This window comes from Puntigrus tetrazona, unplaced genomic scaffold (genome assembly GCF_018831695.1).
Source record: "Puntigrus tetrazona isolate hp1 unplaced genomic scaffold, ASM1883169v1 S000000683, whole genome shotgun sequence".
Taxonomy (NCBI): domain Eukaryota; kingdom Metazoa; phylum Chordata; class Actinopteri; order Cypriniformes; family Cyprinidae; genus Puntigrus; species Puntigrus tetrazona.
Window position 1 is genome coordinate 486,133 of NW_025048297.1, and position 27,403 is coordinate 513,535.

The window sequence follows — 27,403 nt, forward strand, 5'->3', positions numbered from 1 at the left end:
GAGTTTCTTTATTCATGTCAATGGGTGTTTTTATCGCCTTTAGCTGGAAATGGACTGTTTGACGTGGTCGTTGTACATTACTGACACTCTGTGTCGGACCGACAAACCTTTTCTCTCTCCATTTACAGGAGTGTGGATGTGGTGGAACTTATTTGATCTCATTCGCTTAGTAGTTCGGAAAACAGGGTATCAGTATCGCACAGCGACCACGTTGAACACTCCATTTCTGCTAAAGTCGATATAAACTCCCGTTTACATGAACAAAGAGACACAGTCTGGAGTGATCACGTTGAGCGGGGAGTAGTTTTTACGATTTATGAACACGTTTCAAAGATTTTATTTAATTTTGTACGTGTCAAAGAACTTTTAGAAGTTTTAATTTGTTTGACACATCATCACGTGACCACGTGATTAGTCCGAACGGAGTTTCTTTATTCATGTCAATGGGTGTTGTGACGGCCCGAGATGTGGCCGCACAAGATCATTAAGGTAGCCAAAGCTCACTCAGTTTCTTTTATACATTTCATATAGATTTAAGGTTATCATTTCCATTCTTTGTTTGGTTTATTTTCTTAATCACGTTTATAGTAACAATACACAACACGCATCTGAAAAACAATTATTACTTTATTTTGGTTTGCATACCTTTAATTGTTTGGGGGTTTAATTGTTTGGGGGTTTTGGATTCCGCCTGGATGTACCATTGGCTAAGGTGGAATGGGGGAAACAGAGAATTGAGGATTTTTTTAAATTAATTGTTTGGGGGTTTTGGATTGTAGTTATCTATTTAATGTTTCTTTTAATATTAATTTTGAATTGTATTGTTTGATGTTGTCATTTATTTTGTGTTAAATGTTTAATGTAATGTAACTTTTTGTGTCTCCTTTTTGTGTTGTAATGGGCCCATCTTTTCCTTTATAAGCTGTGCGTTTTGTTTATTTGGGGAGTTGTAATTGGCCAGCTTACCCTGTGTGAGTTCTTGTTTGGTTGTTTTCGTTTTGTTTTTGTTGTTTTCACTTGTTTTGGTTGCGACAAGTTTGATTTATTTGATTTAGGTAAATAAAGACCCATTTTTTTGTGTAAACCTGTGTCTTCCTTTTCTTGACCTCTCGGTCCCTCACATATGGTGTCAGAAGTGGGATCTCCGGTAGCCTAAGGACATCAGGTTTTTTTTGTTGTTTTGCCCCACGTGGCTGTTTTTCCCTTGCAACAGGGGGAAGAAAAGGATGAAGATATAGTGGAAGGGGCTGTAGAAGGCGAGGCAGTGGAAACGAAGGAAGTTTCAGTGGCAGAGTTGGCAGGTCTGCTTCGAGCCCATATGGCCAGGACTGAAGGCAGAGAAACAATGAGGCAGCAGGAGCACGCAGATCAGGAACGACGCTTTAAGGCTCTTCAGCATCAGTTCAGCTTATTACAAATGGAGGTCCAGGCACGCACTTCTCCTACTCTTCACGTTTCTGAGGCGGACCAGGAAGCTACTGAAAGGTCAGACCATAACCCTCTAGATTCTGACATTCTCTAGCTTCGGCTCAAAGGAGTTTGGCATCTTATTCCCTTATTGACGGGTAAAGCAAGAGCAGCATATGTCAATATGTGTCACGACTCTGGACTTCTGTGTTTATGTTTTCGTTTCATGCCATGTGCTCCCTGTGCCCTGCCTTCCCTCTGTGTTAATTGTATCATTGTCATCAGCTGTGTGTCGTTTAATTTAGTCAATTACCCTGTGTATTTAAGTCCTGTGTTTTGAGTTCTGTTTGTCCGAGCGTCAAGGTCCCTACCCGATGTCTACACCCGTGTTTATCCTGCCTGCCTGTTCTACCTGCCTGCCTGTTCTACCTGCCTGCCTTTATATCTTTATTTTGTCATTCTTGAGATTAAATCCATTTAAGTTTATTTTGAGCCTCGTCTCCTCAGTCTCTCGAAAGCGCAACCGTGACAGAACGCTCGGACCGTAAAGAAGTAAATAGCGGCGTATTTCCCCCTTATTTTTTTTTTGTTTTTGTTTGCCATGTTTGCCCAGTTTAAAGACTCAAACTTCTCATCCGCCTGCTGGAGCAGGGGGATTGCTCTCTCGAGGACTATACAGAACTCTTCCTCGAACTGGCCAACGACTCGCGCTACCGGACTGCTCTCTGCTCGAACTCTATTTCCGTGGACTTAACACCTCCAGCCAAGCGCAGCTGTCCGGGAGCGGTCCTCGAGAGAGCCTCGCCGCATACGTCGAGTGGGTGCTGGTGTCCTGCAAATCAACCATGATGGTTGCGCCTGAGGACAACGACACCAGCCCCACTCCAGATCCAGAGCCTAGCCCATCCCTTCACCGCATGGTGGAGCCCCAGCCTGAGCCCACCGCTGACACGGGGGCGGAGTCGAGCGTGACCACGGACCCATCGTCACAGAGAGCGACAGAGCCGTGGAGCGTAACAGGACCCGAGCCGTATACGCCAGACCAGGTGCGCGAGCCAGCAACGGAGCTCCCCGCGGTGGAGACAGCCGACTGCGAGGAGAGCGCGGAGTGGAGCTCCGCCCACTACACATCGGCTGAGGATGAGCTGATCATCCACCTGGGGCTGCTGGATCTGCAAAGGGAGCTGGATGATGTAGACTTGGACTTGGACTTAGACTGGGCACCTCCCCTGTATCCTGAGTTCCTGTTCCCGTTCAGCTACCCAGTAAGCCCGCTGGTTCCGCCCAGCCGTCCCGTTAGCTCGCTGGTTCCGCCCAGCCGCCCCGTTAGCTCGCTGGTTCCGCCCAGCCTTCCCGTAAGCCCGCTGGTTCCGCCCAGCCTTCCCGCTAGCTCGCTGGTTCCGCCCAGCCGTCCCGCTAGCTCGCTGGTTCCGCCCAGCCGCCCCGCTAGCTCGCTGGTTCCGCCCAGCCGCCCCGCTAGCTCGCTGGTTCCGCCCAGCCGCCCCGCTCCTGTGCCCGCGCCACGCGCGCCTGTCCCGTTCCTGTGCCCGCGCCACGCGGCGCCCGCCCCGCTTCCAGTGCCCGCGCGCCACGTGCGCTCCGTCCCGTTCCAGTGCCCGCGCCACGTGCGCTCCGTCCCGTTCCAGTGCCCGCGCCACGTGCGCTCCGCCCCGTTCCCAGTGCCCGCGCCCGCGTGCGCTCCGTCCCCGTTCCAGTGCCCGCGCGCCACGCGCGCTCCCTCCAGTGCCGCCTCAAGTTTTCCCACCTCCCACCCATGCCACACCACGCCGATGGATCCCAGCAGCCCCTGCGCTCATCCTCAGCAAACCATCTGGAGCTCGCCACGGGTCTGCCGGTCTCCATCGCCATCGAGGTTGGAGGATCCTCGCCTCACCGTCCTGCCTCCGAGACCCAGACTCCTCCTCGGCTCGTGACCCGCCGGCTCCCTGGGCTCCTAGCTCCTCCTCTACACCGTGGTCCGTCAGTCCACCAGCTCCACCAGGCTCCATCGTCCCTCCGGCTCCGCCTTGGTCTGTCGCCGACCATCCGCCGCCTCGGGATTCTCTCCTCCGGCCGCGCCTCGCACCCATCCCACCGGCTCTGTCAGGCTCCTCCTTCCTCCGGCTTCACCTCAGTCCTCAGTCGCTCTGGCTCCGCCGCGCCCTTCCCGCCCCCCCCTCTCCGTGTCGTCGCCGGCCTGCGGCGCGCGCTTGACCCTCAGCGCCTCGGCGCCACCCTGGCTCTTCGGCTCTCCGCCTCCACCTCAGTCTCCTCCTCCACCTGCTCCGCTGCCCGTCCGGTCGGCCCCATGGAGTCGATGGCTGCTCCTCCTCCATGGCTCCTCCCTCCGTCTGGCTCCACCTTGGACCACCATAGCTGGGCTCTGGATCTCTCCTGCTCCGGACTCCTCCTGTCTCCTCCCTGGCTCCTCCTCCATCTACACCTCCTTGGACCCTTCTGCCTTCTGCCTGCCCCCTCCTGGGGATCCGTCCTCCACCAGAACCTCCTCCCAAGACCCGGTATCCCCAACTCCTAGTCTTTTTGTTTTGTTTGTTTTTCTTTCGTTGTTACCCTTTAGGTGCGTGGACGCACCTTCCGGGAGGGGGGGGTAATGTCACGACTCTGGACTTCTGTGTTTATGTTTTCGTTTCATGCCATGTGCTCCCTGTGCCCTGCCTTCCCTCTGTGTTAATTGTATCATTGTCATCAGCTGTGTGTCGTTTAATTTAGTCAATTACCCTGTGTATTTAAGTCCTGTGTTTTGAGTTCTGTTTGTCCGAGCGTCAAGGTCCCTACCCGATGTCTACACCCGTGTTTATCCTGCCTGCCTGTTCTACCTGCCTGCCTGTTCTACCTGCCTGCCTTTATATCTTTATTTTGTCATTCTTGAGATTAAATCCATTTAAGTTTATTTTGAGCCTCGTCTCCTCAGTCTCTCGAAAGCGCAACCGTGACAATATGGATCTGAGTGAGTCTACTGAATATGATAAAGTGAAGTCTGCTATTTTGAAGAAATATGATGTTAATTCTGAAACTTATCGTCAAAGGTTCCGTTCCTTATCAGTAGATTCATCTGAGAGCCCAAAAGAGCTTTACAATTGACTTAAGGAATTTTTCAATAAATGGATCCAGCCTAAAGGGAAAACTGTGGAGGAGGTGAGTGAGATTATTATCTTGGAACAATACCTTAGATTGTTATCTCCTGAACTTCAGGTGTGGATTCAAGAGAGGGACCCAAGTACGGCAAGAGAAGCGGCATCCTTGGCAGATGTATTTGTTGCTGCCAGGGGGAAGAGTAAGCCCTGGGCCTGGAGATTTGGTAATGACCGTCGATCCATGGATGTTCCACAGACTCAACCAAGGAAAGCTGAGGGGTTTGGTAAGCCTCCCACAGGGAAACCTGCTCTAGCCAAATTCCATCTTCCTCCGAAACAAATTGTATGCCATCTGTGTGGTCAAGGAGGGCATATCAAGCCAAACTGTCCAAAGAATTCTGTTCAACTTACACAGCTATGTTTTGTCCCCAGGCACAAAATACTTGAGAATTCAAGTGTCTCCAGAACGGCAAGTGTGGAAGTTAATGGTGAAAAGTTGACTGCTTTAATCGATACTGGCAGTGATCAGACTCTTGTGAATAGGAAGTTTTATCACCGTCATTGATTAACTTCGCTAAAAACTGCCTATATGTTGTGTGCATGGGGATGAGAGATTATTGCCCACAGCCAATGTCTATGTTAAGGTGAAGGGTCAGACTTACCTGTTGGAAGTAGGAGTGGCTGATAACCTGTCCTTTCCTGTGATCCTGGGTCGAGACATGCCAGCGCTGATGGAGTTATTAAACTTAGGCCATGAGTGTCACATGGTGGTAACCAGAGCAAAATCGAAACAGTCAGAAGAGTTGGGGCTGAGCGTGTTACCTTTCTTTAATGCTGACATTGAGGTTGGTGTGTCGAAGTGGAGGAAGACTCGAAGGGAAAAGAGACAAGAGAAGGTAAAATATGTTGCCTCTAGAATGTCTGAAGATAATCCTTGTAATTTACCCTTGAACTTCCAATTACCTACTGATATCATCCGGCTACAGCAAGAAGATACCAGCCTCAAAGAGTGCTTTTCCAGGGCTGCGGAGGAGAGAGGAGAGGTTTCTGATGGAAAAACCGGGACTTATGTGTTGACAGAGGGAATACTCTACCGCCAGATTGGGTCACAAAAACAGCTTGTGGTTCCACAGAATGTTCGAGAGGTGGTGTTACATCTTAGCCACTCAATTCCTTGGGCTGGCCACCTGGGGAAAAATAAAACTGCTGCGAGAATCAAGAAATATTTTTACTGGCCCGGTTTGAAAGCGGATGTAACTCAATTTTATAAGAGCTGTCTTGTTTGTCAAAAGGTTTCTCTCCAGCGCCCACGTAAAGCCCCATTACAACCACTTCCAATCATCGGCACTCCATTTGAGAGGCTTGGGATGGATGTTGTCGGTCCGGCGAGAGGAGTCGAACGGGAATAGATGTTGGTGATAACAGATTATGCTACAAGATATCCTGAGGTATTTCCTTTATGGTCTGTGAAAGCTAAACCTATAGCTACTGCTTTGGTCCAGTTGTTCTCTAGAGTCGGGTTTCCAGCAGAGATTTTAACCGACCAGGGCACTAATTTTATGTTCACCTTGTTGAAGCAGGTTTACCAGCTCTTGGGAATTAAAAGTCTGCGCACCACGCCCTACCATCCACATATGGATGGACTAACTGAACGCTTTAATCAGACATTAAAGCAGATGTCGGAAGTTTGCCAGCGAGACTGGCCGAGATTGGGACCAATGGCTGCCATATCTCCTCTTTGCTTATGGAGAGGTCCTCAAGCTTCTACAGGGTTTTCTCTTTGAGCTATTATATGGGCATGAGGTCAAGGGGCCATTGGCTTTGCTTCAAGAAATGTGGACAGGAAGTAGGGGAAAGGAAGAACCCACCAATGTTGTGTCTTATGTGATACAAATGAGGGAACGTCTACAGAAAATGACTGCGTTGGCCCAGAATCACTTGACAGAATCCAGAAAACAGCAGAAGACTTGGTATGATCCACTAGCTCGGGAAAGGAGTCTGGAGGTTGGCCAAAAGGTCCTTGTCATGTTGCCTAGTCGAGAAAGTAAGCTCCTAGCAAAATGGCAGGGCCCCTATGAAGTTAAGAAACGCCTTGGATCTACAACTTATGAAATCAGTATGCCTGGTGAAGAGCGCTCCAGTCGGGTTTTGCATATCAATCTGTTGAAGGAATGGGTTCCTCGATCTGAGGAGTCGCTATCCTCTTTGGTGATTTGTTGTGTTGAAGGGGAAGAGTCAGATGATCAGTACCTGCCAAAGCCAGTTCCTGGGGACATCAGTCTAGAACACCTGACATGGTCCCAACGATCACATGTACAAGCCCTTTTTACCTCAAAAGTATTTTCTGAATTTCCTGGATTTACCAACTTAATTGAACATAATGTAATGTTGATGCTGTTGTGAAACGTCAGAGCTATAGGATACCAGAGCGTCTTCAGGAGACATTAAAGGAGGAAGTGGAATTGATGCTCCGCTTGGGAATCATTGAGCCCTCAAACAATGAATGGTTCCATCCAATAGTCCTTGTGCCAAAGAAGGATGGGAGTATGCGATTTTGTATAGACTTCCGTTATTTGAATTCAGTATCAAAGTTTGATTCTTACCCTACTCCCTGTATCAGTGATTTGATCGATCGCTTGGGCCAATCCAAATACTTGACGACAATGGACCTTTCTAAGGGATATTGGCAGATTCCACTGACCCTATCCTCTCGGCCACTGACTGCCTTCAGAACACCTCGAGGCCTCATCCATTTTAAGGTGCTTCCATTTGGCCTTCATGGGGGCGGTGGCAACCTTTCAGAGATTGATGGATCAGGTATTGTGTGATCTAACATTTGCATCTGCATACCTTGATGATATCGTTGTTTATAGCAATACCTGGGAGGAGCATGTGCAGTAAGTGTGCGGTGGCTAAGCAGGAAACGGCCTACCTAGGATATGTTATTGGCCAGGAGTTGTCCGACCACAAGTGGAAAAAATTCAAGCCTTGAGAAGTGTCCTTTGCCCTGTGACGGGGTGAAGAAACACACGGCAAGAGAGTTCCAAACACAGGCCCCGGAGGGTGGATTTATCGTGCAAACCACGGGTGAAATACAGGTGCAAGTGAGGCTAGCGGGGTGGGTTGGTGCTGAGGTGCTCTCTTTCTTTCGTTTATCCCTCCTGGTGCAGTGGATCTGTGCTGTGCTTGTGCAGGCTGACTGGTCATATGCTGCTCTCTGCGGGAACAAGAGAAGAGGAGTTAGGCTCAGCATTCATGGAGACAATCTTCCTCCATGTGGCATGTTGCGTGGTCTTCTTATGCTGCGCAGGTAATGGGGAGCAGCTGGGTCTGATCAGCCTGTGACGAGTGTGGCCAGGTGCTCCTCGTTGGTTTCCAGGGCGACGCTCGTTACACCCCCCCCCCAATACCACCCCCCCAAGATCCAAGAGAGGCCATCAGCGTTGGCGTTTGCCGCTCTGGCTCAGTGACGCACAACAAAGTGGAAGTCCTGGAGCACCAGAAACCACCGGGTCACCCTTGCGTTGGTCTCTTTGGCCCGGGCCATCCAGTGTAAGGGAGCATGGTCAGCGAGGAGTATAAACTTTCGGCCGAGAAGGTAATACTTTAGCTCCAGGACTGCCCACTTGACGGCCAGGGCTTCCTTCTCTACTGCAGCATAGTTTCTCTCGGCCGGGGTCAGCTTTCGGCTGATGTATAAGATGGGATGCTCCTCTCCCTTCTGGATCTGGGATAGGACTGCTCCCAGTCCCGTGTCGGAGGCATCCGTCTGTAACAGGAAGGGGCAGCTGAAGTCTGGGGCTCGGAGCACTGGTTCCGACGTCAGTGCAGTCTTGATCTCCTGGAAGGCCTTCTCCGTGATGGGTGTCCAGTTCACCTTCTCTGGCTGCCCCTTCCTGGTCAGGTCTGAAAGGGAGGCAGCTAAAGAGGAGAAGTTGGGGATAAAACATCTATAGTAGCCCGCCAACCCCAGGAAGGCACGTACCTGGGTCTTGGTGAGGGGCTGAGGTGCATTCTGTACTGCTTCCACCTTTTTCTCTTGGGGACGAATGAGACCCCTCCCGACTTGAAAACCCAGGTACCTTGCTTTGAAGAGCGCCAGATGACATTTCTTGGGGTTGGCTGTAAACCCAGCCAGCCGGAGTTCAGACAGCACCCTCCGCAAACGCTCCAGGTGATCCTCCCAGGTCTCTGAGTGGATCACAACGTCGTCAAGGTAGGCCGCGGCGTAATTCTGGTGCGGCCGTAAGATGACGCCCCATCATGCGCTGGAAGGTTGCTGGGGCCCCGTGAAGACCGGCGGAAGGGTCCGGTACTGCCAGTGGCCACTGGGGGTAGAAAAAGCAGTTTTGGCTTTAGAATGTTTAGAGAGAGGTACCTGCCAGTAACCCTTCGTCAGGTCCAGGGTGGAGATATACCGGGCCCTTCCCAGTCGGTCCAGCAGCTCATCTACCCGCGGCATGGGGTGACCGTCGAACTGTGAGACCTCGTTTAGGCGGCGGAAATCATTACAGAAGCGGAGGGTGCCGTCAGGCTTCGGGACCATCACGATGGGGCTGGACCAGTGGCTACGCGACGGTTCGATTACCCCCATCTTGAGCATCTGTTGGATTTCCTCCTCAATAGCCTGCCGACGAGCCTCAGGGACCCGGTAGGGCCGCTGCCGGACGATAACTCCAGGTGGTGTTCGGATCTCGTGTACAATGACATGAGTCCGCCCGGGCCGAGGGGAGAACACGTCAGGGTACTGACCGACCAGGTGCTGGAGTTCCCCCTTCTGGGCAGCCGAGAGGTGGGGGTTGACGTCAACAACCACGGGATCGGTGGACGTGAGGCCGGAGAATTGGCCCTCGTTCCCTTTCCACTTTTTAAGCAGGTTGACATGGTAGAGTTGGTCTGGTCGTCGTCGGCCTGGCTGATGTAGCCGGTACGTGACTGGGCCAATTCTCTCTACTACCGTGTGGGGCCCTTGCCAGGTGGCCAGGAACTTGCATGCTGCTGTGGGAACGTTGTGGGAACGTGGTTGGGCTGACCTGTTGTAGTGTCGCTGTTGTGCTTGTTGGGCTTTGCATAGGTGGTCCCGGACTAACGGCATGACGCGGCCTATCCTCTCCCTCATTTCTTTTACGTGCTCCACGACAGTGCGATGGGCTGCTGGCTGCTGGCTGCTGCTCCCAGGCCTCCTTGGCGACATCCAAGAGGCCCCGTGGCTGCCGTCCAGAGAGGAGCTCAAAGGGAGTGAACCCGGTTGAGGCTTGGGGGACTTTCCGGATGCCAAAAAGTATGTATGGCAACATTAGGTCCCAGTCCCACCGGTCCTCCGCCACCACGCGCCGAAGCATTTGTTTGAGGGTCTGTTTGAACCGTTCGACCAAGCCATCCGTCTGGGGGTGATAGACAGTAGTCTTGAGTTGTTTCACTCGCAGCAGCCGGTGTTATGGAAAGTTATTGTTGATTTGGAGCCGAATTCACTTCTCAAGCAAAGAGACTCGTACAGCAGGATTTTAGGTGTCAGGAAAAAACTTTATTCAAGTCTGAGATAGCAGCAGTCCGCCTCTCCCCTCTTGGTCTCTGTCTCCTCTTTTTAAACCCCTGCTAGCGTCCCACCCCACATACCATCAGTTTTAGATAAGAACATCTGTATACAATCTTAGGGTTTTTGTTTTAGTCCCTTGTCAATTCTATAGGGTCTGTGTGCGTGTGTTTGACATGAGGCCCCCTTACTTATGGGTTCTTTCTATGGGAACCTGGTGGCTTATAACCTTATTGCATTTACCAGTTGATGTATGTTTTGCAGACCCCAGTACCTTCGCACGCAACCCAACCCCCACTGCCTTCACATGCAATCTTCCAACAGCAGACACCATTATGTTTAAGAAGGGCATAAAAGTAACATGTAGTTAACTCATAAATGTATAGAAATTATAAAAGAACACTGAAGGAAAACTCACAAATCCCCTCTCTGAGACTTTATTAAGTCTCATACCTTACTTGCTCAAGAGTCTTATCACATAAAAGAGTCATCATATGGGCTAGTGCCTAAATAGGCAGAAGTTTTATAAAGGACCACCTTATGAAAGAATACTCTTGTAGAGAGTGCAGCCAAAAAACTCCCTCTTTTTTCTTTGAGTAGAGTCAAAAAAGACTACACCTCTATTCTTCTTTTCTCGTTGGGGACTGTACACATTCAATTATATATAAACATGCATATATATTCCTTCAAAGGATATTCAAGCATTAACACACAGGTTACATATTCAATAAGTCATTCAACAGTCAGCTTAAGATTTTCTTTTGTGAGGTCGTGAATAGAGTTCAAGTAGCTTGGTCTGTGGTTGCCAATGTTCGTTGATTGTCAGCTTGTCCACCGAGGTCCAACCGTTCCAGGTGTTCAAGGGTACCAGGGGTTTTGGGTTGTATGGAGAAGATGTGTGGTTCTATAGTTACTCTTATACTTGGTTCATAGGTTTTATTGATACAACAATATAGGGGTATATGCCAAATCATAAACATAACAAACAAAACACCCTCTAACTACCTGCCTACACTACCCAATTCCTTGTTAATTCTTTATATACTAGTGTGAATTCTTCTTTCTCAGTTACAATGTATACACTCACTCCCTCTCTCTCAAATGACAAAAACATCAAAATAATTCCCAAATCAAAAGGCAACCCCATTTACCATATTCCATCTACTTCTTCTAATTCTACATCAGGGTAACGCTGTTTAGTGACATGAGGCTTTGGTGCTGTTTCTCCCACAGTTATGTTGATCATCTGTCTGGCAGCTGCATGCGCAATCATACACCTGAGAATAGAAAAGACACAGCATAATAATAGAGAGAACCCAACTAGTATAATAGCCGCTATTATTCCCAATTTTGTTGTCCAACTTTTCCAGTTATAAAGACGATTATCAAACCAGTTTCCAAAAGCTAGATGTCTTCCCGCGTTTGCTTTAAGTTCAAGTCTAAATTCCCTCAGTCTCTCCATTGCCTGGGTGAAGGATCCATTTGGTGCTGTGTTATTAGGAATAAAAGTACATCACTCATCTCCAAACATCACACATACTCCTCCTTTGTCTGCCAATAGCCAATTTAATGCCAATCTATTTTGATAAGCCATTTTACTTGTGGGGTCAAGTTGTTCTCCTAGAGCTCTTAGAGCATCATCGTTATGATTGATGAATCGCTGCTGATTATAGTAAACGTAATTAATCCATTCAACATTTGTTTACTGTTATGTGTAAAATCAATGACTCAAATCCAGCTTTTGTTACTTTATATGGTCCTTCTCGTCGTGGTTCGTGCCACCTCCGTCGGAACACTCTGAGGTACACGTGGTCACCTGGTATTCCTGGAAGGGGTGTCTCCTCTTCCAGTCTGTGTACTTTGCTCTGCTCCTGTAAGTAGATGGCTTTATGTATCGCAGTTAATTGTCTCATATATGACCGTAATTCCAATTGCAGCTGTTCTAATGACGGGCCTTCATATGGGCCTCTTAGAAAGGGTACAGGCATTGGTCAAATTGGTGATCCTGTTTGTTTGCATTCTATAACTCATTAGTGCAAGTGGCAATGCATCTACCCAATTGAGCTTTGTGCCTGCACATATTTTGTTGACTTTTGCTTTGATGGTTCCATTAACCCTTTCTACCATTCCTTGTGATTGAGGATGATAAACACATCCTAACGTCTGTTTTATTCTAAGTCTTGTAACACCATTTTGACAGTTCGTTGCACAAACGCCGAACCATTGTCTGAACTGATTTGTGACGGAATTCCAAACCTTGGAATCACTTCTCTGGTCAAGAATTTAATCACTGTCTGAGCGCTTTGATCTGGAGATGGCACTGCTTCTACCCAACGGCTAAACCGATCAATTATTACTAACATGTACCTTTTCCCTCTGACTGACTTAATCATGTCCACATAATCCAGTACCAGATGTTTAAACGGACCTTCAGGTGTTGGTATGTAAGACAAAGGTGTTGTAGTTCCTTTTCTTACATTGTTTTGTGCACAGATCTCACATTCAGCTAAGAACTTATCAACCATGGCTTGTAAATACGGCGACCAGTACCCTTGCCTTTTGATTACTCTTATAACTTCTCCTCATGCACAATGATCAAATCCATGTGCATCAGGAATCATTATAGTAAGTAAAGCAGTTGGAGCAACTATGTACTTTCCTCATGGGATCTCCAAACTCCATTTGTATCTCTTGTTGCCCCTCTCTGTTGCCATATTGTCTGTTCAGCTTGTGTGGCCTGCTCTTGAATACGAACCAGGTCTGCCAATTGAGGGTCTGGCTGTATTAGTACTGTAGGGGCCATCACTGTAACTTGACAACCTGACGCTTGCTTAGCGTACAAGTCAGCTGCATTATTACCTTGTACTACAAAGTCATTGCCTTTTTGTGTGCTTGACATTTTACAATAGACAGTTTCTTTGGATGCATCATGGCTGAGATTAGTTCAACAATCTGTTCTCCATGCTGTATTGGTGTTCCGTCACTCTTCTTAAACCCTCTTTGCTTCCACACTGCTCCAAATAAATGACATACTCCATGAGCATAAGCCGAATCAGTGAAGATATTGGCCACCTTATTTTTTGCCAATAAACACGCTGCTGTTAGGGCTTTAAGTTCAGCGAGCTGTGCTGAGCATGGTTGGTCACAATGTTGCAGGTCAGTGAGCACAAAATTTTTCCCTTCTCTTCTGACTATGGCATAACCTGCATGATTACCTAGATGGTCCCTGTAACATGATCCATCAACAAAGTAATCCACATCGGCGTTCCAGATAGGATTAGATTCTAAATCTGGTCTCAAGCGTGTGAATGCTATTGATTCAGCTACACATTCATGTGGTTCTCCCTCATCATCTAAGGGAATGTAATCAGCCGGATTGTTTGTCAAGCAGCGCTTAAGAGTTATGTCCGGGTATGTTAGCAATACAGAATACTGCAAGCATCTTGCTTGGGTCAGAACAAATTTTCCTCTTTCCAACAGTTCCACTATTTTATGATGTGTGTAAATAATGATTGGATATCCCATTGTTATTGTTGATGCTTTTTCATACATTGCATATACTGCAGCTTACCCTTGCTGATAGCATGGTGGGTAGCCCTGTGCTACATTGTCTAATTTTGTACTATAATATGCTATTGGTTGTTTTTTCCGACCACTACAGGTGTCTTGCATTAACACTGCTGATGCATATCCATCTTTTCGGTTGGCTACATTAAGATGAAACACATTGTCATAATTAGGATGAGTAAATACTGGTGCTGTTTGTAATTCTCTTTTGATGGATTCAAAGGCTATTGATGCATCCGTGTTCCATATCAGATGCTCTCTTAAGTTCTGTTGTCCTATTTCTTTAGTTAATGTTCTTAACGGGGCAGTTTTGATAGCATAATCTTCTATCCATTCTGCACTGAATCCAGTCATTCCTAAAAGGTCAGCATTTGGCCTACTGTTTGAGGTTTTGGAGCTTTACTTATTCCTTCTAACTGACTTGGCGAGATTGCTTTAGTCCCATATGCAATAATGCGACCCAAGTATTCAACTTGTGATTGACAATATTGCATCTTTTCCTTGGAGGCTTTATGGCCTCCTTTTGCCAAAGTTTTGAGCACCTTAATAGAATCTTGATGACATTGTTCCACACTATTATAACAGATCAACAAGTCATCAACATACTGAATCAATGTACTCTCTAACTGTACGTCTTCTAGATCTCTTCTCAATACTTGATTGAATACATGTGGTGAATGTTTGTACCCTTGTGGTAGTCGAGTGTATGTATATTGTCTCCCTTCATACGTGAAACTAAATAAGTGCTGACTTTCAGGTGCTATTGGGACACTGAAATAAGCAGAACACAAATCAATCACTGTAAAATACTTAGCAGGAGGAACATTTGTCAGCAAGGTGTGTGGATTTGGAACTTCCGCTGGCCAATCCTCAACTACCTCATTTACTGCTCTCAAATCATGTACCAACCTCCACTTGGTTTTATTTGCTTTAGGGATAGGCATAATCGGTGTTTTGCATTAGGTTGATGTCTGAATCAAGACTCCTGCCTTCACTAATCCCTCAATCGTTGGTCTTATTCCATCTACTGCCTCTTTTTTCAAAAGATATTGCATCCACCTGGGCAGTGTGACATTTGGCTTCACTGTTACTTTTATAGGATTTGCTGATTTAACTAACCCTACATCAGTTTCATGTTTAGCCCATAACTCATTTGGCACTTTCTCTTCCATTTCTCTCACTATTTCATTCATCTTGGGAACTATTTCAGTCTATTCTTTTTTTGTCACTACTATCAGCTTGGGAACTGCAGTCAAAGGTATGTCACATATGATTTTTAAGTATGTCTTGTCTGAAGATTCAAAATGAATGGATTTTCAGTGCTTTTCCATTCACATTTTTCAGCTTCTTTCATCATGTTTTCTACATCTTGAGAATACTTTCCCTTACTGTAGTATAGGGCTATGTGAGGTACCTTTTCTGGCATTTGAAACCACTTTCCTATAAACTAATTTTTCTACTTTTAGAGCTGCTCCATCTGGTCCTACTACAATGCTTGTTGACTGTAGCGCTACTTTCTTATTTTGTGTTTCTTTTAACCATAGCTCTTCGAAGCTTGCATCCTGAGTGGGATCATAAGCCATTGTACAATGGAATTCGGTGTTTGGATGTCTTGGTTCTTGTAACTGGACTGTTACATATTTTCCCCACTTGTCAGTGACTTTCCTTACTTCCTCTTTTATGTCTCCTAGCCAGTAGACATTTACTTCTTGTCCATGATTGCGTGGAAGTTGTCTCACTGTTAGTTGTTTGGTTCCTTCACTCTCAATGTAGATTCCATCTGGAGAACACCAAATTTTCAAGTTCATTTTACAGATGGCATCTCGTCCAAGAAGATTCACTGGTGTATGTTCTGATATCAGAAGAGGAATTTTGATTTCCTTGTTCTTTACTGTTCTTTACCATACTGTCAATGGTATTAGCTGTGATATTCCCGAAAATCCTACTGTCTTAGCATATTGTCCAGACTTGGGAGGTGAGCTGCATACTCTGTTCTTAGACAGGAGAAGGCTGCGCCGGTGTCAAGAAGGACAGGAGTGGTCTTTCCTTCAATTTGGACTTGCAGCATTGGTTCTTGATCAGCATCACATGATATTGTTGGAAGCTGATACCTCCCCGTAGGATCCTCTGGGCATCCCTAATATCCTTGTGCAGGGCCTCGCCATGGGTTGACAGGTCCTTGTCCTTAGGCTTTTTGTACTTGTCTTGGAATGGCTGGACATTCTCTTCTCAAATGTCCTGGTTGTCCACACCCCAACACACTCCAGGTGGTCCATTCATACTGCGTTGATTATACACTTGCTGTCCTCTTCCCCTTCCCAAGGATCTTGTCCATCCTCTTTTGTTTTGTTGGTCTGGTTTTAAATATATTACAGTAAGAGCAGCTGCTGTGCTGCGTGTCGTTCCATCATGTCCATTACTTGCTTGTCTTGTTGTTGGTTGCCCTGATGGTGTTATCATAGCTTGTTGAATAGCTGGAGCTGCCACCGTCACCGGTGCCATCGTATTAGCTTGGGTTTGTTCTCTAACAGGAGCTTGAATTTTTTTCTTCTTGCTCGTTAACTCCTCTAGTTGAAGGTGGTTCAGGTTTCTTAGGAGCTCTCGTTCTTGGTTCTTCTGCTTCATTTCATCTTTCCTGTATTGGTCCGTTTCATGTGTCACATAATCACAGAACTCTTTCTGTGGTTTGGAGTTGAGTCCCACTACGTCTTCCAGCTTTTCTTTAACCACTGTAGGCATGTCTTCTACTATGGCATTTCTGAAGAGGGTCATCAAGCTTGGATCTCCTTCTGGATTTTTCTCTAGTTCCTCACCTGCTGTCTTTCTTTCCCTGTACGAACATGTTGGAGTTTCCTCTCGATTCTCTTTCCATTCAGGTTGTTTCCAGTCTTGTGCATGTTTGTCTGTGCTTCCCTCCTTCTCTATCTTGTCGTTGATTTCTATCTTGCCTTTAAACTGGACTTTTCTGAGAGCCATTTGTTTTTGGTTACTCCACAATGGGTCATAAGGTGGAGGGTTTTCTTCATCTCTTTCGTGTTTTTCCTGTCTTTCCTGTTTAATTAACTTTATTCCATAATCTTTGAACAAATTCAAAATTCCCAATTCTCTTTCTTTCTTTTCTTCTCTTTTCTTTGATTTGTCATTGGATTTGTGATTTTTAATCAATCCTTCCATCTCCCTACACACCATCACATTAAATGTTCCTTTTGCAGGCCACTTTGTGTTTAGATATTTTTTTCGCTTCTCCCATTTTTTTGATATGCGACGTATTATATCTTTGCATAAAGGTTGCTGAAGACCAATTACTTCTACAGGGGTTCCTTTCTCATAGGATGACATTTTTTTTTTAGATGTCAAAACTTCAACCCAGAATTCAAATAAAAATTCAAATAAAAAATAAAGCTTAACAATTAATCACCAATTAAAATCAAGTACTATGTCATATACTTAAATCTCAAATTTGTGATCAACTATCTATTATTATCTATTCAATTCTATTCAATAGATCTTATCTATTCTATTATCTATTCTATTCAATTATCAGTTAAATTGATAACTCTTCAATCACCACTCTATTTCAATACTATTCAAATAATAACTTCTTCACTGTCCTTTTTATTTATCTATTATTCAATTTATTTTACTCCGGCTTTCTAATCTTAATTATTTCCTCAGTCAAAATGAAAAGTCACCACCAAGTAAGTTATAACTCCCCCGTTTCTCTAACTCCCTCCTTCTGCAAACGCTCCGTCACAAGAGCCTGCTCCAATGTCACAGGTCAACCCCCCTTACTTTGCCTAACTTCCTTCTCACTCTCCCTCCTTTTTCCTTTCCTTTGCTCTTGACTTTCTATACCTTTCCACTCTGCATTTCTTTATCACTCTGCACCTATTATGTTCTTATTTTAAATTAATTTCTTGATTTACTCATATTAAATCTAATTCATTACTATTTCTTCTTAATTTTTTTCCTATAAAATACAATTTTTCCAAAAATAACAAGTATCAAATTTTCACTTGCCCCCTTGTGTTCAGCTCTTCAATGGCTTTTGCACCACATAGGAAGTCCTGCCAACAGTTAGATAGTTTTTACTGTATCAGCTCCTCTTATTCGGTGCAGCCACCTGATTTCAAATAAGGAACATACAGAATCAAGCAAAATAATAATACATATTAAACTTCCAGCGTATGTTTCAAATTTCCAATTAATCCAAATACCGTTTGACTCCACACTACTATCTATCTATCTATCTATCTATATATATATATATAGATAGATAGACACACAACTTCAATCTCTCCCTGACCCTTCCTGGAGAAATTTTTTCCACAACACACTTTCAACAGTTCTCACTCAACTTTTAGCAAACGCATAACATACAACATATAAGACAAGGCCAGCCAAAAATAAAGACAGACGCTGCAGGATTTTTACTGGATTTTATTGTTAATCTTCAGCATCGATATATCCGGCACTAAAACTGCCCTATACACTACTTTTCAAATATTGTCATGGTCACTTTATTATCAGTTTTGTTTTCTTCTTTCGTTACCTTTCTGAGGGTCAGCTATTTCCTGTTATGTTGAATTGCTGCATTTCTACTGTTTTGTGTTTCTCTATCTCTCATTATGAGTTCTAGAATTATCTGACCAACACCTCCCTTTAACATAGGACTTTTTCTGCCCGACAAGAGGACTTTAACCTAATTAGGACCTTTTTCCACACCCCTTTCAGGTCTTGATACCTGCAGGCGCGCAAACTAAAAACAACATAAACACTCCTTACGAGTGACCTGTTAGTTCTGCTCGCTCTTCCACTACCCTCATAGTAAAAAACAGCACGCTGCAGGCTTTTTAGGGACTTTTCATGATAGCCCTAGAATCCCCAGAGCTTCCATCGCCCCTACACACACACACACACACACACACTATTAACTGTAAGTGAACTGCCTTTTTCTCAGCCCTCACTCATCAGCCAATAGTGTCCATTGCAATGCATTCACTCAAAATTAAAATATCTAAACTGAAAATAACTTTAAAACAAACTAAAATAACAAGCTAAACAAAACATAACTAAACCAATAAACAAAACAAAATGACTGCTCCTTTTCCTGACACCTAAAATCCATTTATATATACATTTTTGTGTATTTTGGGTTCCATGCAGGAGAGGTTCTTTATAATTACCATAGGTTGGTTAATCAGCAGACTACACAAAGAGGCATATAAGCAAAAACTGCTTACCTTTTATTTTTCTGGCGCCAGCCGAGTTTGTGTAGTCAGCCTCCTGACCCTCCTTGGCAATCGTCTTTTTGTCTGTTATTGTTGATTTGGAGCCGAATTCACTTCTTGAGCAAAGAGACTCGTACAGCAGGATTTTAGGTGTCAGGAAAAAACTTTATTCAAGTCTGATGTATGTTTTGCAGACCCCACTACCTTCGCACGCGCAACCTAGCCCCCACTGCCTTCACATGCAATCTTCCAACAGCAGACACCATTCTGTTTAAGAAGGGCACAAAAGTAACATGTAGTTAACTCATAAATGTATAGAAATTATAAAAGAACACTGAAGGAAAACTCCGTCACCGGCAGAGGTCAGCCATTAGCCGGGAAATGAAGGGGGTACCCTGGTCGGTCAGGATCTCGGCTGGGAGGCCAACCCAGCTGAAGAACAGAAACAGTTCCTTGGCGATGGTCTTCGCCGTGGCCTTCCGTAGAGGAACGGCTTCAGGGTAGCGGGTGGCATAGTCGACTATGACCAGCACATGTTCATGTCCCCGGGCGGACTTTGGCAGCGGCCCGACAAGGTCCATCCCGATGCGCTCGAAGGGCACGTCGATGATGGGCAGCGGAATGAGTGGACTGGGGGGAGGAGTTCGAGGAGCCGTCAACTGACATGTGGGGCAAGCTTGACAGAACCACTTGACTTCAGTATCGAGGCCGGGCCAGTGGAAGCGGTCACGGATGCGCTGAGCAGTGTTAGTTGTCCCGAGGTGTCCTGCCATCGGGTGAGAATGGGCCAGTTCCAGGATTGCCTCGGTCTTCGATTTTGGAACTACTAGGAGCATTTTCTCCTCCCCCCTCCGCTGGGCGACACAGTACAACAGGCCGTTTTTGACGATGAAGTGCGGGAGAGGATGGGGCCCAGGTCGCACTAAGATGTAAATCTTTTTTTCTCCCCGCGGGGCCAGGAGGTTCGCTCGCACAAGGGTGACTGTGCTACTGGAGTCTAGGAGGGCTCGGAAGGGCTTGCCGTTCACTTTTACCTAAACCTCGGGGGCTCCTTTGGGTGGTTCGTGGTGAACGATGCAGCCTGCCAGCCAGGCGCGGCCGGGGCGGACCGGGTCTTCCGTCGGCATTGGCTCATCGCGTGCAGAGGGAACCGCTGGCCTGCTGACTGGACCACCCTCCAGGGAAAAGGCAGCGGCGCTCGCTCCCCCGGCTCCCGATGTTGGGCTGCGTCCGCCAGCTCCATTGCCTCGACGAGCTCCATCTGTCACCTGTCACCGTCAACGACGACCCGTTCTGTCACCTGACTCGCTGACGGGGTTCCGTCTAAAAGCAAATGTTGCGCGAGGCGCGAGAGCTCCGCGGCTTGTGCTCGTGCTGGGAGACGAGGGTTGTATTCCCAGCTGTGGAATTGTCTCTTCGCGCCTCCGGATAGCTTTCCGCCGCTTCGCCAGAGAGAGAAAAGTAGGCCCCCTGGGCTTCACCGGTTAAAAGGGGGAGCCAGCACTCGTGCCCACTCATCGGGATGCCACCCTTTTGTATTGGTCGTCGTCTCAAACATCTGAAGAAAAGCCTCTGGGTCGTCGTGGGCTGACATTTTGGGTAATAGCTTGGTGGCTTGGGCGCGGGGATCCGGCAGCGGTATTTGTTGAGCGGCAGCGGACCGTAAGGCGAGGAGCTCCTGCTCCGCTTTGCTCTATTGGGTCGCCAGGTGCTCCGCTATTTGCTGCTGACGGACGCTGACCTCGGTGAGCCGCTGTAGCAGTTCTTCCATTATGGGGGAGGAGTGCTACACCACGCGGGGAAACTAAATGGGAGACAAAAGAGAGAGAAAAAAAAAGAACGGGGGTGAAGGCGAGTTTACTGGCTGGTGTTTCTTCACACAACTGTCCGCATTCTCCACCAGTGTGACGGGGTGAAGAAACACACGGCAAGAGAGTTCCAAACACAGGCTCCGGAAGGTGGATTTATTGTGCAAACCACAGGTGAAATACAGGTGCAAGTGAGGCTAGCAGGGTGGGTTGGTGCTGAGGTGCTCTCTTTCTTTCGTTTATCCCTCCTGGTGCAGTGGATCCGTGCTGTGCTTGTGCAGGCTGACCGGTCATATGCTGCTCTCTGCGGGGAACAAGAGAAGAGGAGTTAGGCTCAGCATTCATGGAGACAATCTTCCTCCATGTGGCATGTTGCGTGGTCTTCTTATGCTGCGCAGGTAATGGGGAGCAGCTGGGTCCGATCAGCCTGTGACGAGTGTGGCCAGGTGCTCCTCGTTGGTTTCCAGGGCGACGCTGATGGCGGTTCGGGACGCTCATCACAGCCCCAAACACGTAAGAACTTGCGATCTTTCTTAGGAATGGCTGGATTTTACCATCGCTTTATCCCAAATTTTTCTACTAGAGCTGCTCCTTTAACAAACATGGTAGGGGCACATCATCCGAATCGGCTACAGTGGACGGAGGAGAGTTTAGAAGCTTTCCGGGATAACCAAACAGCTTTGACAACTGATACTGTTCTTCATAATCCTGACTTTAGTCAACCCTTCATCGTGCAAACTGATGCTTCTGAGAGGGGCATAGGAGCAGTTTTACTGCAGGGACTATCAGAGGGTCGACGTCCAGTAGCTTTTATCAGTCACAACCTGTTCCCAAGAGAAGTTCGTTATTCGATTGTGGAAAAGGAGTGCTTGGCAGTAAAGTGGGCCCTGGATTCCCTCAGATATTATCTGCTTGGCCGTGAGTTTATTTTGGAGACCGATCACAAAGCATTGAAGTGGCTAGACAAAATGAAGGATACTAATGGAAGGATCACAAGATGGTACCTGGCCATGAAGCCCTTTCGCACTTTATTTGATCTTATTCGCTTAGTAGTTCGGAGAACAGGGTATCAGTATTGCACACCGACCACGTTGAACAATCCATTTCAAATAAAGTCGATTAAAAACTCCCGTTTACATGAACAATGAAACACAGTTTGGAGTGATCACGTTGAGCTGGGAGTAGTTTTTACTATTTAAGAACACGTGTCAAAGATTTTATTTAATTTTGTTCGTGTCAAAGAACTTTTAGAAGTTTTAGTTTGTTTGCCACGTGATCGCTCCGAACGGCGTTTCTTTGTTCATGTCAATGGGTGTTTTTATCGCCTTTAGCTGGAAATGGAGTGTTCATCGTGGTCGTTGTACATTACTGACACTCTGTGCTCCGAATTGTATACCGTTGAGTGCTTTGACAGGATATCGTTGAAATGTAAATAAAGGTGCCTGATTAATTTGATATCTTTGAGAAATACACTTCCGTTCACTTGCACTCAGTGTGGCTCGCAGCAACAGCGATGTTTGTCTTCCAACTGAATTAATTTGAGTTGATTTATTAAGGAAGTGTGGGATTTATGTTTTAAAGGATTTATGTTTTACAGGTTTTACTCAATAGAAGCACTGTACCCAGGCCTCATAAAGGCTCTGAGTTTTTCTACTTGATATTATGTGTATGTGCTGTGCAAAATGTCTTATCTACAGAAACAAGATATGGAGACTGCTGAGCCCATCTACTGGTCGAGAAGAAACAACTGCACCTGGTTCTGTGAATGACACCCTGAGTGGGCGGAAGAGGCAAGCACAAGAATATAACTATTGTGTGAAATGTAGTGTGAGCATACAGGACTGCCCTGCATGCCTTTAATGCTGTTGTTCTGTATCCTGAGCTCAGTCTGAATTATTCTGACTTTATTAAACTAATTAAGATTTTTAGGTTTAAAAGTAAGTCTCATCATTGACAGACCTGAACCTGAGAGGGAAACAAGGAAGATTTTCCAAACACAAGGAAGGAATTGATGTAGGGACGAAGGCGTGAAAAAGAAGGGGAAATGGACGTGTTGTTTTGGCGTGGTGAGGGACGGCGGAAACGCCGCGCTCCGGCCAAGTTTGCCGGTGGGGCGGCTTTTTCTCGGGCAGACAATGTCGAAGAGTTGCAGAAGACATGAAAAGAGTGGAGTGGAAAAGCTGGTGTGCGTCTTTGGCCTGCTGCGGTGCCTTCTTTAAATAGCTCGCGATTCGGGGCGCTTTACACGGCCATACCACCCTGAGCACGTCCGATCTCATCCGATCTCGGAAGCTAAGCAGGGGCGGGCCTGGTTAGTACTTGGATGGGAGACCGCCTGGGAATACCAGGTGCTGTAAGCTTTGCTTTTCCTTCACCAGTCAGCGGCGCTCTTCTCCAGGGGCCGACTGTTTCGGCTCGCTCCTTTACCCTTTTACATTTGCTGCTGCTTTGCTTTGCCCTTCTCTGTGCCGTCTTTCTGCTTCGTCGCTGTGACGGAGGACAGCTCAACGTCGTCATTCTTGCTTTCTCCTCCAGGGAGCGATAGACAGACCTTCTCTCTCTCTACAGCGACCTCTTTAGAGCTGCACGTTCCTTTGCAACTCGGGCCCTTCTCTTCGACTTGAGAGGTTGCCAGTCTTGTTTGTCAGTCCAACCGCTTGAATGCAAACTGCACCGGGGAAAAAATAAATAAATAAACAAATGATTTAAGAAATTCACGAATCAACCGAAGAGCTAATTATTTATTCGTTTAAAGAAATCCTAGGCACGGCCGCTTTAAGTCCTTCGACATTAGGCCCCCATTTGTTTCCTCTCGGGGTGCCTGACTACAAGATCCGTATTTGCCTTTTCCTGCGTCAGGAATCCTCAAATAAGATCCACCACATCCACTCTCCTGTAAATTTCAGCTCTGACCCTAATCTAACGACCTGAACATGCTGATCCATGTCTTCAGGATCAATGATTCGTTGAACTCAATTGGTCTATGTTTGCATTGTTTAATAATTGATTCCCGTTTTTATTTCATTTTACTTGTTGTAGTTTTTAGGGTTTTTTTAACTTTTAGTTTGTTTGACACGTGATCACTCCGAACGGTGTTTCTTTATTCATGTCAGTGGGTGTTTTTTATTGATTTATTTAGTTTTTACGATTTCTAAACAGGTGTGAAAGGTTTTATTTAATTTTGTTCGTGTGAAAGAACTTTTAGAAGTTTTAGTTTGTTTGCCAGGTGATCGCTCCGAACGACGTTTCTTTGTTCATGTCGATGGGTGTTTTGATCGCCTTTAGCTGGAAATGGAGTGTTCATCGTGGTGGTTGTACATTACTGACACTCTGTGCTCCGAATTGTATAGCGTTGAGTGCTTTGACAGGATGTGGTTGAAATGTAAATAAAGGTGCCTGATTAATTTGATATCGTTGAGAAATAGACTTGCGTTTACTTGCACTCAGTGTGGCTCGCAGCGTCAGCGATGTTTGTCTTCCAACTGAATTAATGTGAGTTGATTTATTAAGGAAGGAAGGAATTGATGTAGGGACGGCGGCGTGAAAAAGAAGGGAAATGGACGTGTTGTTTTGGCGTGGTGAGGGACGGCGGAAACGCCGCTCCCGCCAAGTTTGCCGGTGGGGCGCCTTTTTCTCGGCAGACAATGTCGAAGAGTTGCAGAAGACATGAAAAGAGTGGAGTGGAAAAGCTGGTGTGCGTCTTTGGCCTGCTGCCGGTGCCTTCTTTAAATAGCTCGCATTCGGGGCCGCTTTCGCTTACGGCCATACCACCCTGAGCACGCCCGATCTCGGAAGCTAAGCAGGGGCGGGCCTGGTTAGTACTTGGATGGGAGACCGCCTGGGAATACCAGGTGCTGTAAGCTTTTGCTTTTCCTTCACCAGTCAGCGAGCGCTCTTCTCCAGGGGCCGACTGTTTCGGCTCGCTCCTTTACCCTTTTACATTTGCTGCTGCTTTGCTTTGCCCTTCTCTGTGCCGTCTTTCTGCTTCGTCGCTGTGACGGAGGACAGCTCAACGTCGTCATTCTTGCTTTCTCCTCCAGGGAGCGATAGACAGACCTTCTCTCTCTCTCTACAGCGACCTCTTTAGAGCTGCACGTTCCTTTGCAACTCGGGCCCTTCTCTTCGACTTGAGAGGTTGCCAGTCTTGTTTGTCAGTCCAACCGCTTGAATGCAAACTGCACCGGGGAAAAAATAAATAAATAAACAAATGATTTAAGAAATTCACGAATCAACCGAAGAGCTAATTATTTATTCGTTTAAAGAAATCCTAGGCACGGCCGCTTTAAGTCCTTCGACATTAGGCCCCCATTTGTTTCATCTCGGGGTGCCTGACTACAAGATCCGTATTTGCCTTTTCCTGCGTCAGGAATCCTCAAATAAGATCCACCACATCCACTCTCCTGTAAATTTCAGCTCTGACCCTAATCAAACGACCTGAACATGCTGATCCATGTCTTCAGGATCAATGATTTGTTGAACTCAATTGGTCTATGTTTGCATTGTTTAAAAATTGATTCCCGTTTTTATTTCATTTTACTTGTTGTAGTTTTTAGGGTTTTTAACTTTTAGTTTGTTTGACACGTGATCACTCCGAACGGTGTTTCTTTATTCATGTCAGTGGGTGTTTTTTATTGATTTATTTAGTTTTTACGATTTCTAAACAGGTGTGAAAGGTTTTATTTAATTTTGTTCGTGTGAAAGAACTTTTAGAAGTTTTAGTTTGTTTGCCAGGTGATCGCTCCGAGCGAGCGTTTCTTTGTTCATGTCGATGGGTGTTTTGATCGCCTTTAGCTGGAAATGGAGTGTTCATCGTGGTGGTTGTACATTACTGACACTCTGTGCTCCGAATTGTATAGCGTTGAGTGCTTTGACAGGATGTGGTTGAAATGTAAATAAAGGTGCCTGATTAATTTGATATCGTTGTGAAATAGACTTGCGTTTACTTGCACTCAGTGTGGCTCGCAGCGTCAGCGATGTTTGTCTTCCAACTGAATTAATGTGAGTTGATTTATTAAGGAAGGAAGGAATTGATGTAGGGACGAAGGCGTGAAAAGAAGGGGAAATGGACGTGTTGTTTTGGCGTGGTGAGGACGGCGGAAACGCGCGCTCCGGCCAAGTTTGCGGTGGGGCGCCTTTTTCTCGGGCAGACAATGTCGAAGAGTTGCAGAAGACATGAAAAGAGTGGAGTGGAAAAGCTGGTGTGTGTCTTTGGCCTGCTGCCGGTGCCTTCTTTAAATAGCTCGCATTCGGGGCCGCTTTCGCTTCGGCCATACCACCCTGAGCACGCCCGATCTCGTCCGATCTCGGAAGCTAAGCAGGGGCGGGCCTGGTTAGTACTTGGATGGGAGACCGCCTGGGAATACCAGGTGCTGTAAGCTTTGCTTTTCCTTCACCAGTCAGCGGCGCTCTTCTCCAGGGGCCGACTGTTTCGCTCGCTCCTTTACCCTTTTACATTTGCTGCTGCTTTGCTTTGCCCTTCTCTGTGCCGTCTTTCTGCTTCGTCGCTGTGTGACGGAGGACAGCTCAACGTCGTCATTCTTGCTTTCTCCTCCAGGGAGCGATAGACAGACCTTCTCTCTCTCTACAGCGACCTCTTTAGAGCTGCACGTTCCTTTGCAACTCGGGCCCTTCTCTTCGACTTGAGAGGTTGCCAGTCTTGTTTGTCAGTCCAACGCTTGAATGCAAACTGCACCGGGAAAAAATAAATAAATAAACAAATGATTTAAGAAATTCACGAATCAACCGAAGAGCTAATTATTTATTCGTTTAAAGAAATCCTAGGCACGGCCGCTTTAAGTCCTTCGACATTAGGCCCCCATTTGTTTCCTCTCGGGTGCCTGACTACAAGATCCGTGTTTGCCTTTTCCTCGCGCAGGAATCCTCAAATAAGATCCACCACATCCACTCTCCTGTAAATTTCAGCTCTGACCCTAATCTAACGACCTGAACATGCTGATCCATGTCTTCAGGATCAATGATTCGTTGAACTCAATTGGTCTATGTTTGCATTGTTTAATAATTGATTCCCGTTTTATTTCATTTTACTTGTTGTAGTTTTTAGGGTTTTTAACTTTTAGTTTGTTTGACACGTGATCACTCCGAACGGTGTTTCTTTATTCATGTCAGTGGGTGTTTTTTATTGATTTATTTAGTTTTTACGATTTCTAAACAGGTGTGAAAGGTTTTATTTAATTTTGTTCGTGTGAAAGAACTTTTAGAAGTTTTAGTTTGTTTGCCAAGTGATCGCTCCGAACGACGTTTCTTTGTTCATGTCGATGGGTGTTTTGATCGCTTTAGCTGGAAATGGAGTGTTCATCGTGGTGGTTGTACATTACTGACACTCTGTGCTCCGAATTGTATAGCGTTGAGTGCTTTGACAGGATGTGGTTGAAATGTAAATAAAGGTGCCTGATTAATTTGATATCGTTGAGAAATAGACTTGCGTTTACTTGCACTCAGTGTGGCTCGTGGCGTCAGCGATGTTTGTCTTCCAACTGAATTAATGTGAGTTGATTTATTAAGGAAGGAAGGAATTGATGTAGGGACGAAGGCGTGAAAAAGAAGGGGAAATGGACGTGTTGTTTTGGCGTGGTAAGGGACGGCGGAAACGCCGCGCTCCGGCCAAGTTTGCCGGTGGGGCGGCTTTTTCTCGGGCAGACAATGTCGAAGAGTTGCAGAAGACATGAAAAGAGTGGAGTGGAAAAGCTGGTGTGCGTCTTTGGCCTGCTGCCGGTGCCTTCTTTAAATAGCTCGCATTCGGGG

General features: G+C 46.3%; 2 non-coding genes and 1 pseudogene across 2 annotated transcripts; all 3 read left to right on the top strand.

The window, feature by feature from the left end:
* The first annotated feature begins 22,882 nt into the window (after window positions 1-22,882).
* On the top strand, window positions 22,883-23,001 carry LOC122334921. Its single transcript, XR_006248846.1, has one exon. It is a non-coding gene; the product is annotated as a 5S ribosomal RNA (ribosomal RNA).
* Window positions 23,002-24,395: 1,394 nt separating this feature from the next.
* Window positions 24,396-24,504, top strand: LOC122334923 (annotated as a pseudogene).
* Window positions 24,505-25,901: 1,397 nt separating this feature from the next.
* On the top strand, window positions 25,902-26,019 carry LOC122334932. Its single transcript, XR_006248848.1, has one exon. It is a non-coding gene; the product is annotated as a 5S ribosomal RNA (ribosomal RNA).
* The last annotated feature ends 1,384 nt before the right edge of the window (window positions 26,020-27,403 follow it).